Below are 10,849 nucleotides of genomic sequence, written 5' to 3'. Positions count from 1 at the left end.
TTTTGAGGTCCCTGAGCTTTGAATAATGGAATGAAAAAAATCTAAGATTCTTAAGAGTACTGTTCTGTGGAAATGGCGGTCAGATTTAAAGAAAATCAGCCAGTGTTTGGTGATGCTATTATAAAGGAACTTGACTTTCACTTCCCAAAATGATTTTTAAAGCCTAGTTCTCCATTTACTCCATTGGGCAACAAACTTGGAGCCTCAACTAAGATTGCAAACTGATTCTGAGACCATTTTACATCCATGGCCTCATGTCTTCAGCGTCTCTATCAAACATGCCTTAGCCTTTGCATACCTCTCCTCACCACTAAACCTATCCTAAAGTAGAAAATTAACATATTTTGGCCCAACAGTTTCAACTAATTGAGTACTTAATAGTTTAAATTATAGGCTGCAGACAGAAAGAGCCTCTTCCAGTGAAGTCCTATTTCCCATCTATTCTCTGCTTTCAGACAGGCCTTCTTGAATTTAAGCACTTCTTCTTTCTGATAGGGTCTTGTATGACCTCAGCGAACACTTTAAGAAACTGCCAACAGTCTTGCAACCATATAACAAGGGTTAGGGTTAGCTACTAGCCCAACTTTCCAGCTCAAAACTCTGAGGTCCTCATAGCCTTATACTTTACCCTCTCTAGTCAATCAATTCACATTTTAGTTCTGTTGTTCAGTGCATCTCATTTCTTAGACCCAATTCCAGCAGTATTTCAATCTGTAATGAACAGAAACTGACACTGAATTGTTTATGTAGGAGTCTCCTGAAAAGTTGCTGCTTAGTTCCAGTAACTACTGGGAGGTTCTGTAAAATGATGGTTTGAACATGAGCAAGAAGAGGGGAGACTTTGGCTGTGGCTAGGAGTACAGCCCAAATAACAAAACCAGCACAGGTACAACAATGCTGGCTACCCGTTGTATTCCTGTTGTCCTCCCAGCACTAGACCCAGATTCCACCACTTCCTCCCTGCCACAGCTAGACTTGGAAACTCCAAATTGCTGTTGTACTGTCTGTACCAAAGTGACTTCTCCAGGGTTCATTCTTCATCTTTTCTTCTCTAGTTTCTAAATCAGAATCTAAGATCAAGTGACCAAGCCCAGGTCATACGTCCATGTTCTACTTCCAAGGGAGCTTGGGAATTGAACCTCTGGCATTTTCCACTTTCATAATGGTGGTTGGGTCTTCCACAAACACAATGAGTGGGATTCAATGCTGGGCAGGTGCGCGTGCGCGCACACACACACACACAGACACACACACACACTTACCACTATACCACTTTTGTATAGTCTTAAGCTCATTAGCTGCCTATACTCAAAAAACCAGGGTTTGCAAACCCCAGGGCGATGAGCAATCACTTGTTTTTTAGCAACTCAGTTCCCAGCAGTTGGGTTTTTCCTGTGGCTGAATTCTACCTGATGGAAGGGCAGAAACAAATGGGGGAAAGAAGAGGCTATCCCTTCAAAATTCCCTTACCAAGGCTTGTGAACTCACTGGGAGAATGGCTACATCTTGGAATCTTTTTGGCTATCCTTCAAATAACATTCAGTGTATGTCCTACATCATCAGGTCTCAGATTCAAGTCGAAAGTCAGAGAACCCCTCAGATGAATCTTTTACTGCTCCCCAGTTTTCCCCTAAGGCATTGTGGGTAAGCTGGAGCTTCGTTTTTCCTCAATCTTAAAAAAATAAAAAATTAAACTGATATTTTAGAATCTGGTTTCCCCGTGTTTCTCTAATGTTTTCTTTTGACTGAGCATATCTGAATTCTGGAGAACTCAGGAGGAACAGACCCATTCTCAGTTTTAAGGGGCTGGGGTTCTGAAATAAACTGGGCGTAACCTTAAGCTTCCTTAGGACACTTACTCTAGTCACACACCAGGATCTGATTGATAAAGAAGCCATATGCTGACTGTGAAACCACTGACTACAGTAAGTTACTTCTCTTCCTCAAGAGTTTGTTTCTACCTCCTGGAAAGAGTAAAATACAGACAGTCCACCCAAGAAATTGTACTTTTGCCTTTGCTACCCAGAGAATATGTGATATAGCAGTGTGGCAAAACAGGTTTCATGACCTTGTGTCTCTATAGCTATAGCTGTAAAGCCCTAAAGGTGGCTGATTTGATTTGATGAACTGTGAGGTTGTCCTTTTCCTAGGGGAAAAGTCAGGAGTCACACTCCAACCCAGAAGACACAATTTTTAAAGGATTAATTTTTGTCACTGCCAAAGTTATTGCCTTCCCTGTATTTCTTCAACTTCCCCTTGTGGAGCAAATCTAGATTGGGTCTCTCAACTGCAGCAGCACTATTGGCATTTTGGTCCAGATAACTGCTTGACATGGGGGACTGTTCTGAACATCGTATGATGTTTAGCAGCATCCCTGGCCTCTGCCCATTAGATGCCAGTAGCACATCCCCTGTCCCTGGTCATGACAACCAAAGATGCTTCCTGACATTACCAGATATTTTTGCAGGGCAAAATCTTCCTACTGACTGAAAGCCCCCAAATTGAGACCCACTGATCTAGAAACATACTGGCCACCTAGTCATCTTTGCATAGACTAAATACACGCGAATATGCCAAGAAATGGATCTATCAAAAATCATATTTTCTATATACATTAAAGATTAACTACCAGGGGAAAAGAACAGTAGGAAAGGTAAACGAAGGATAGCCAACGGGAATTTGCTGTATGGCTCAGGAAACTCAGACAGGGGCTCTGTATCATCCTAGAAGGGTGGGATGGGGCAGGAGATGGGAGGGAGTTCCAAAATGGAGGGGACGTATGTATGCCTATGGCTGATTCATGTTGAGGTTTGACAGAAAGCAGCAAAACTCTATAAAGCAATTATCCTTCAATAAGAAAATAAATAAAATTTTAAAAAAATCATATTTTGAAAGTGGCCACCTAGTCACTTAAGAATGGCCCACATCTGCCAATATTATGAAGGTTATATGTATTCGAGCTCCTTGCCCAAATCCTACCTCAAATCTGAATGATGTCTGGGTGAAGATCTATAGAAGCACCAGCTTCACTTCAGTTCAGTTCAGTCGCTCAGTCGTGTCCGACTCTTTGTGACCTCATGAATCACAGCACACCAGGCCTCCCTGTCCATCACCAACTCCCGGAGTTCACTCAAACTCATGTCCATCGAGTCGGTGATGCCATCCAGCCATCTCATTCTCTGTCATCCTCGTCTCCTCCCACCCCCATTCCCTCCCAGAATCAGGGTCTTTTCCAGTGAGTCAACTCGTCGCATGAGGTGGCCAAAGTATTGCAGTTTCAGCTTCAGCATCAGTCCTTCCAATGAACACCCAGGATTGCTCTCCTTTAGAATGGAGCTATGATTATAGCCAGAAAGGATTTTGTGAAGAGTTCCACACAGCAGCCACTAGAGGGAGATATAGCAATTCAGTCCACCCCACACTAGCATCCCCAGCACCACTTTGCCAGTATTTGAAGGCTGTGATCATGGACTGGCTGAAATTGTGGCTGAATTCTCACCAGTTCACAGCATTTACATGCTGGAGGGAGAGTTGATCCCTTCCCTTAGAGATAATGAGATACAATGTGGGTTTGTAACAGACGTTAATCAAAGTTGACTGCAAAAGTTTATTTCACAGACCTAATTCTACTCAGTGGTGTACTCGTTCAACAAATAGTTTTTGGGCTTCTCTGGTGGCTCAGTGGCAAAGAATCTACCTGCCTGCCAACTCTGGAGACATGGGTTCAATTCCTGGTCTGGGAAGATCCCACAACTTCTGAGCCTGTGTTCTAGAGCCTGGGAGCCACAACTACTAAGCCAAGTTCTGCAACTGCTAAAGCCTACATACTCTGGAGCCTGTGCTCCTACAACAAGAGAAGCCACCACGATGAGAAGCCCATGGACGACAACTGGAGAGTTGCCCCTGCTCATCACAGCTACAGAAAAAACCTATGCAGCAACAAAGACCCAGCACAGCCAAAAATAAATTACTAAAACACACACCCCCACAAAATAGCTATTAAGTTTCTACTAAAGTGTTAGGGATTGTCATGTAGTGCATGTGTGCTCAGCCACTCCGACTCTTTACAATGCTATGGACTGTAGCCCACCAGGTTCTCTGACCACAAGATTTTCCAGGCAAGAATACTAGAGGGAATTGTTATTTCCTTCTCCAGAGGATCTTCCTGACCCAGGGATCGAACCCGCATCTCCTGCATTGCAGGTGGATTCTTTACCTCTGAGCCACTGGGGAAGCCTCTGTGGTATATATATACAGTGGAATATTACTCAGCCATAAAAAAATAATGAAATAATGCCATTTGTCACAATGTGGACCTAGAGGTTTTCGTACTAAGTAAGTCAGACAGAGAAAGACAAATGTCATATGATATCATTCATAAGTGGAATTGAATATTTTAAAAAGATACAAATGAATTTATTAGCAAAATAGAAATAGACTTATAAATATTGAAAACAACCTTAATGGTTACCAAAAGGGAAACATTGTGAGGAGGAGGGATAAATTGGAAGCTGGTATGACTACTACCTATAAGATCGATAATCAACAAGGACCTACTCTATAGCACAGGGAACTCTACTCAATATTCTGTGATAACCTATATGAGAGAAGAATCTAAAAAAGAATAAATATATGCATAGCTGAATCACTTTTCTGTACACCTGAAACCAAAAATCCAAATCAACTATACTCCAATAAAATTAAAATAAATGAATAAAATACTGCCATAGGTAGACAACCACCTGATCTACTGGGACCACTTGAAAGTAAAAGGAAGTGCTGTTAATAATTATACTGTGGCAATGGTTAGGCAAATTAGAATCTGTAGTCACCCTAATGGCAGAGAGGGTAAGGGATGTACAGTGAGTTCAGAGGAGATGCCCAAATCTCAGACTTCAGGAGTGAGGAGAGTAAGCTTATTTTAGTTTAAAAGTTTTAAGTAACAGTGAAAATAAAGGTCTCCTTGTCCTAAAATTCTATTGTCTAAGTCTCTGTTTCTTCAATTACCTGTTACATGACACAAGCCCCTTACATGCCCTTCCCATTTTTCTCACTGGTCTCCTGAACACAGTCTGGTTTGTCAATGCTCTCAAAATTTGCTGCTCAAAATTGAACTCTGCTTCAGATGTAAATATACCAATGTAGACTAAGAATTTTTATCTTCCATGATAGCAGCAATATACAATCATTTTGGTTTTTAAGCTGGACTCAAGTCTACAGAAATGGATGAATATAATTAAGCATACTCCTCAGTTTATGGTGGATAATCATCAATGGTCCGTGTACCACATCTCTTATATCTTGTTTTAATTTTTTTCTTATTTTCCCCCTTCATACCACAACCCTGTTCTCTTTCCCACCTTCATGTGCCTGAATAGAATCTATCTTATGTGGGCCCTTTTAGACCGTTATCTATATATTCATTTATGTGCGTGTTTGCAAGTGTATGTGGATATCTAGAATTGTTTTCGAGTTACATACATACAGACATCTCATTCTGTTTCTCAGTTTCATTTTCATTTTGTCACTCAATGCAACAAATTCTAGATCTTTCCAGGTTGAAACAGGAAGATTTAGTTCAATCTTTCTGAATAATATCTAGTATTACATCCTCCAGACATGCTACATTTCATCTATTTCCCTTTTGATAGACACTGAAGTTTTTCTAACTCTCTGTTATTACAAATAATGCCATGAGGAACAACCTTATTCCCATCCTTTTATATCTCTTTTGACACCCATGTAAGTGATTCTCTGGGTAGTACAAGGGGTGCAATTTCTGAGGAATAAATTATGTAAATACTCACCTCTCTAGGTATATGGAATTGTTGTACAAAAGTTATAATCCCACTGATGGTATACAAAGTTTCTCCTTCCCCCCTTCCTCAACAGCACTTGATAGTATCTGGATTTTCATTTGTTTTTGGCCAGTCAAGTATGTGATATAACATATTTGTTTTAACTTTCATTCCTCTGATCCCTATTAAAGGATTCTGCTTCTCTCCATATGTTTGCTTGCTTTTCTAGTTTCCACTTTAACGAATTCCATATGCATATTATCGACCCATTTTCCCACGAGATATTCTGTTCTTGATAATATTCAGGTTTTCCTATTTATTTGGGATATTCAATCTCAGCTGGTTACATACACGGACCTCTCTTTTAACACGGTGCATAGTGTCTTTCACAAAGTGTAAAACTATTTTGATGTAGTTATACATTTTCACTTTTTTATTAGAGTGGAGTTGATTTACAATGTTGTGTTAGTTTCAGATGTATAACAAAGTGAAGCAGTTAAACATACACATATATCCACTCTTTTTTATATTCTTCCATATAGGCCATTACAGAGTATTATTTTTCTTTTTGTTCTTTATTTATTTTAGTTGGAGGCTAATTACTTTACAATATAGTGGTGTTTTTTTGCCATACATTGATGTGAATCAGCCATGGGTTTACATATGTTCCCATCCTGAACCCCCTCCCACCTCCCGCCCCATTGCATCCCTCTGGGTCATCCCTGTGCACCAGCCCTAAGCACCCTGCCTCATGCATTGAACCTGGACTGGGGATCTATTCACATATGATAATATACAGGTTTCAATGCTATTCTCTCAAATAATCCCACCCTCGCCCTCTCCCACAGAGTCCAAAAGACTGTTCTATACATCTGTGTCTATTTTGCTGTCTCGTATACAGGGTTATCGTTATCATCTTTCTAAATTCCATATATATGCATTAGTATATTGTATTGATGGAGAAGGAAATGGCAACCCACTCCAGCGTTCTTGCCTGGAGAATCCCAGGGATGGCAGAGCCTGGTAGGCTGCCATCTATGGGGTCGCACAGAGTCGGACACAACTGAAGCGACTTAGCAGCAGCAGCAGCAGCATACCGTATTGATGCTTTTCTTTCTGGCTTACTTCACTCTGTATAATAGGCTCTAGTTTCATCCACCTCATTAGAACTGATTCAAATGTATTCTTTTTAATGGCTGAGTAATACTCCATTGTGTATATGTACCAAAGCCTTCTTTTTTTTTTTTTTCAGAGTCAAATATAAGTTGTTTCATTATTAACTTTATAAAAATCCACAAGAGCTGAAAAGTATGCATCATTCTGTAATTAAAACTATCATTTGTAAAAGAGTATCAGAAAATCATTTACATTTTACAAGAATTAGTACATCATCACAAACTAGGTCAATCAAGACATATTCCTTTCTGGTGCAGCTGGATATTCACAATATTAATCAAAATATCAATTTTCATTCTGAAGCATTTCTAAACCTGAGTCAACACATATTTGTTTGAAATTGCTTCTGGCTGGTGTAAGGAAGAGAAATAGTGTCCTGTTGTGGATTTTCTTTTTCTAATAAGGAGACTGATAAAGGCCAACCATGAGAGAAAAAAAATAGGATGTCTCAATTGTTTTCAGTGGTTGTTGCTACCTTTACAATTTTGCTTCTATTGAGACTGGAAAGTGACCATGAATCTTACAGAGAAAATGCTTAAATATGTAGTATTTGATGCAGTTGTATTAACTCCTACGATACGATTGTACTTATATTCAATCAGAAGAGCAGTTTTCACACTCTGAGGTTCTTACACAGCCACACTGACTTAGCAAGAGAGGAGATGACCTCAAGAACCAGGGACAAGCTGAAAGACCAAAGGATGCACAGAAAAGTAGCTAGGATGGGAGTCTCCAAAAAACAAGGAGAAAACTGGAAAAACAGAGGCTGGGGAGCTCACATTTTGGTTAATATAGTCTCAAATTACTGAGACTGAACTTTGAAAGGAGTGGTGCCTCCACATGACAGAGCAGCAGACAGGTCAGGTCCTGACATGGATAAAGCCTTAGAGACAACTAGAGTCAAATAAATGGTTATAAAATAGAAATAGAAGGTCAAAAATGAGACTTCTTTAGCCAGGGAAGCCAGACCATGAGGAAGATTTAAAGTTTCACAGTTGAGAGTAAGAGAAAATGTGAGAAAATATAGGAAGGCCAACTGCTCCTCAATCCAGGGAGAACCACGGAGGAAATAAAATGTGCTAGAGGGACGTCCCTGGTGGTCCTGTGGTTGAGACTTGGTGTTTCCAAAGCAGGGGGTGCAGGTTTGATCCCTGGTGTCTGCATGCCATGAGGCCAGAAAATCAAAACATAAAACAGAAACAATATTGTAACAACTCAAGGAAGATATTAAAAATGGTCCACATTAAAAAAAATGCACTGAAATCCTAATGATAGTGAAAATTCACAAATAACAATTCTTCTTTCATGCAAGGCTGCTTGAGGTTTTCCCATTACATGGTTGCCATATGGGTTACTTAGTTTCAATCAATTGTTTGTCTTAAAAAGTGATTGTCTTTTTGGTTCTTTCCACATGACCTCTGCACAGGTCAAGGGGTGAGCACCATTTTGGGGGGTAAAGCAACTGGCATTTCACAACTCTTATGAAATTCCCTCTGGGAGGCTGGGAATACCTCTCTGACAGGCACATGCAGTTCTTGGGTGCAGGGGCAGCTGAAGCTGGTGACTGTATCCCATAAAGGAAAAGGACTGCTTATCCTCTCTTTAATCCTGTTGGAAATATGTCATTAAAAACAAATGACAAATAGAAACAACAATCAAACAAAACCAAATAATAGCTGTTCAGAATGAAGAGACCTAAAACACTTTCTAATCCGACCTTCCTCCCAGGAGGAAACTGTTCCCAGTCTTCCTCCCAGGCCGTGGTGCTGGTCTTCTTCCTTCTGGCTTGGGCAGTCCACCTCTCTCTAAGAGAATTTTCATAGCTTAGTTTCAACATCATCAGGTCCTAGAATCTGTCTTTGTGGGAAGCTGCAAAAGCATAATGATGAAACGCCAAGAATGAAGTGTCAGATCTCATGATGAACCTTCAGTTTCGTATTCGACTCCCAATCTGGCAAACATGTTACACGAATACAGCCGAAACAGAATCTGCAATACCGCAAACATTTCCTCCCATTTTCACACGGACATAGCCATCGATGCCCCATGAATTTCCCCAGGAGTTTCGTACAATCCAGTATGGGATACTTCCTGTTTTATCAAAGCCCGTTACAAGGACAGCGTGATTTGATTCTCCACTGGAGCAGTGATGCTGTATAATGCCTCCCAGGTAATCTTGCCAGCTCATGGCATCTACCACCACTATCAGAGGTCCCAAGGCAAGAAGTGCTTTTGCCATTTTGTCTTCTTGGCCACTGAAGTCATACGCAGAATAATCTTTGATTGAAGATCCAGAATGTGAGTCAGAAAAGTAACGGCAGAGGCCATTCTGGGCTTGAAATGGGTATTCTGAATCTCTCACCAGCTTGACTTGCAGCTTATTGAGCCAGTACAAAGCGTTGAGTGGGGATCCTCCGTTGCAGCCGTAGTTGCTGTAACAACAGTCTATCACCTGCTGAACACTCAGCACCTCCAAGGGCTGCCCTTTTATCGCACACACAGATTCCACTGCACCCACCACGATGAAGGCCCAGCATCCGCCACACGTCTTCTGGTTTCTCATTTTGGTGACGACATGCTTATTCCTCCAGTCAAATCTTAACGGCAAAGACAGGTTGGAGATGGACATGTACTCTTGTGCCGGAAATCGGGGAAACCTGGAAGGGCTGCTTCTTAAATAAATAGCTTTAAACTCTTCAGGAAACAAGTATGAACTGGTTTATTCCATAGACGGCAGTGGAGTTTTCTTGAGGAAATAAAGAATTCAAGTATCGCTGTCTATTAAGACTTTCCCGGAAGGTGGCGGCCGGGTGGCGGCCGAGCTGCGGGGTCAGGGCGGCGCAGGGGCCCCAGCAGCAGCAGCAGCAGCAGCAGAGCAGCCAGAGGCGCCACAGCTCCATCCGGCGCTTCCTCTTCGGTTCCGAGCTCCGCCCCGCCGGCCAATCCGGGGCGGGGCGCGGGGCTGAGACGGTGACGCCCCCTCGGCCCTGGCGGCTCTGAGCCCGGATGTCCCAAAGCCTTCTTATCCATTCATCTGCAGATGGACATCTAGGTTGCTTCCATGTCCTGGCTATTATAAACAGTGCTGCGATGAACATTGGAGTACATGTGTCTCTTTCAATTCTGGTTTCCTCGGTGTGTACGCCCAGGAGTGAGATTGCTGGATCATATGGCAGTTCTATTTCCAGTTTTTTGAGGAATCTCCACACTGTTCTCCATAGTGGCTGTACTAGTTTGCATTCCCACCAACAGTGTAAGAGGGTTCCCTTCTCTCCACATCCTCTCCAGCATTTATTGCATGTAGACATTTGGATAGCAGCCATTCTTACTGGTGTGAAATGGTATCTCATTGTGGTTTTGATTTGCATTTCTCTGATTATGAGGGATGTTGAGCATTTTTTCATGTGTTTGTTAGCCATCTTTATGTCTTCTTTGGAGAAATGTCTGTTTAGTTCTTTGGTTTATTTTTTGCTTGGGTCGTTTATTTTTCTGGAATTGAGCTGCAGGAGTTTCTTGTATATTTTGGAGATTAATTCTTTGTCAGTTGCTTCATTTGCTATTATTTTCTCCCATTCTGAAGGCTGTCTTTTCAACTTGCTTATAGTTTCCTTTGCTGTGCAGAAGCTTTTAATTTTAATTAGGTCCCATTTGTTTATTTTTGCTTTTCTTTCCAATATTCTGGGAGGTGGGTCATGGAGGATCCTGCTGTGATTTATGTTGGAGAGTGTTTTGCCTATGTTGTCCTCTAGGAGTTTTATAGTTTCTGGTCTTACATTTACATCTTTAATCCATTTTGAGTTTATTTTTGTGTATGGTGTTAGGAAGTGTTCTAGTTTCATTCTTTTACAAGTGGCTGACCAGTTTTCCCACCACTT

At 41.3% G+C, this 10,849-nt stretch overlaps 1 pseudogene; it reads right to left on the bottom strand.

The window, feature by feature from the left end:
* Positions 1-7,068: 7,068 nt before the first annotated feature.
* On the bottom strand, positions 7,069-9,890 carry LOC129541604 (cathepsin O pseudogene; annotated as a pseudogene).
* Positions 9,891-10,849: the final 959 nt, after the last annotated feature.

Source organism: Moschus berezovskii, chromosome 4 (assembly GCF_049115385.1).
Source record: "Moschus berezovskii isolate FMDL1 chromosome 4, NW_MosBer_1.0, whole genome shotgun sequence".
In the NCBI taxonomy this organism is placed as follows: Eukaryota; Metazoa; Chordata; class Mammalia; order Artiodactyla; family Moschidae; genus Moschus; species Moschus berezovskii.
This window is presented reverse-complemented; position numbering and strand designations above follow the sequence as displayed.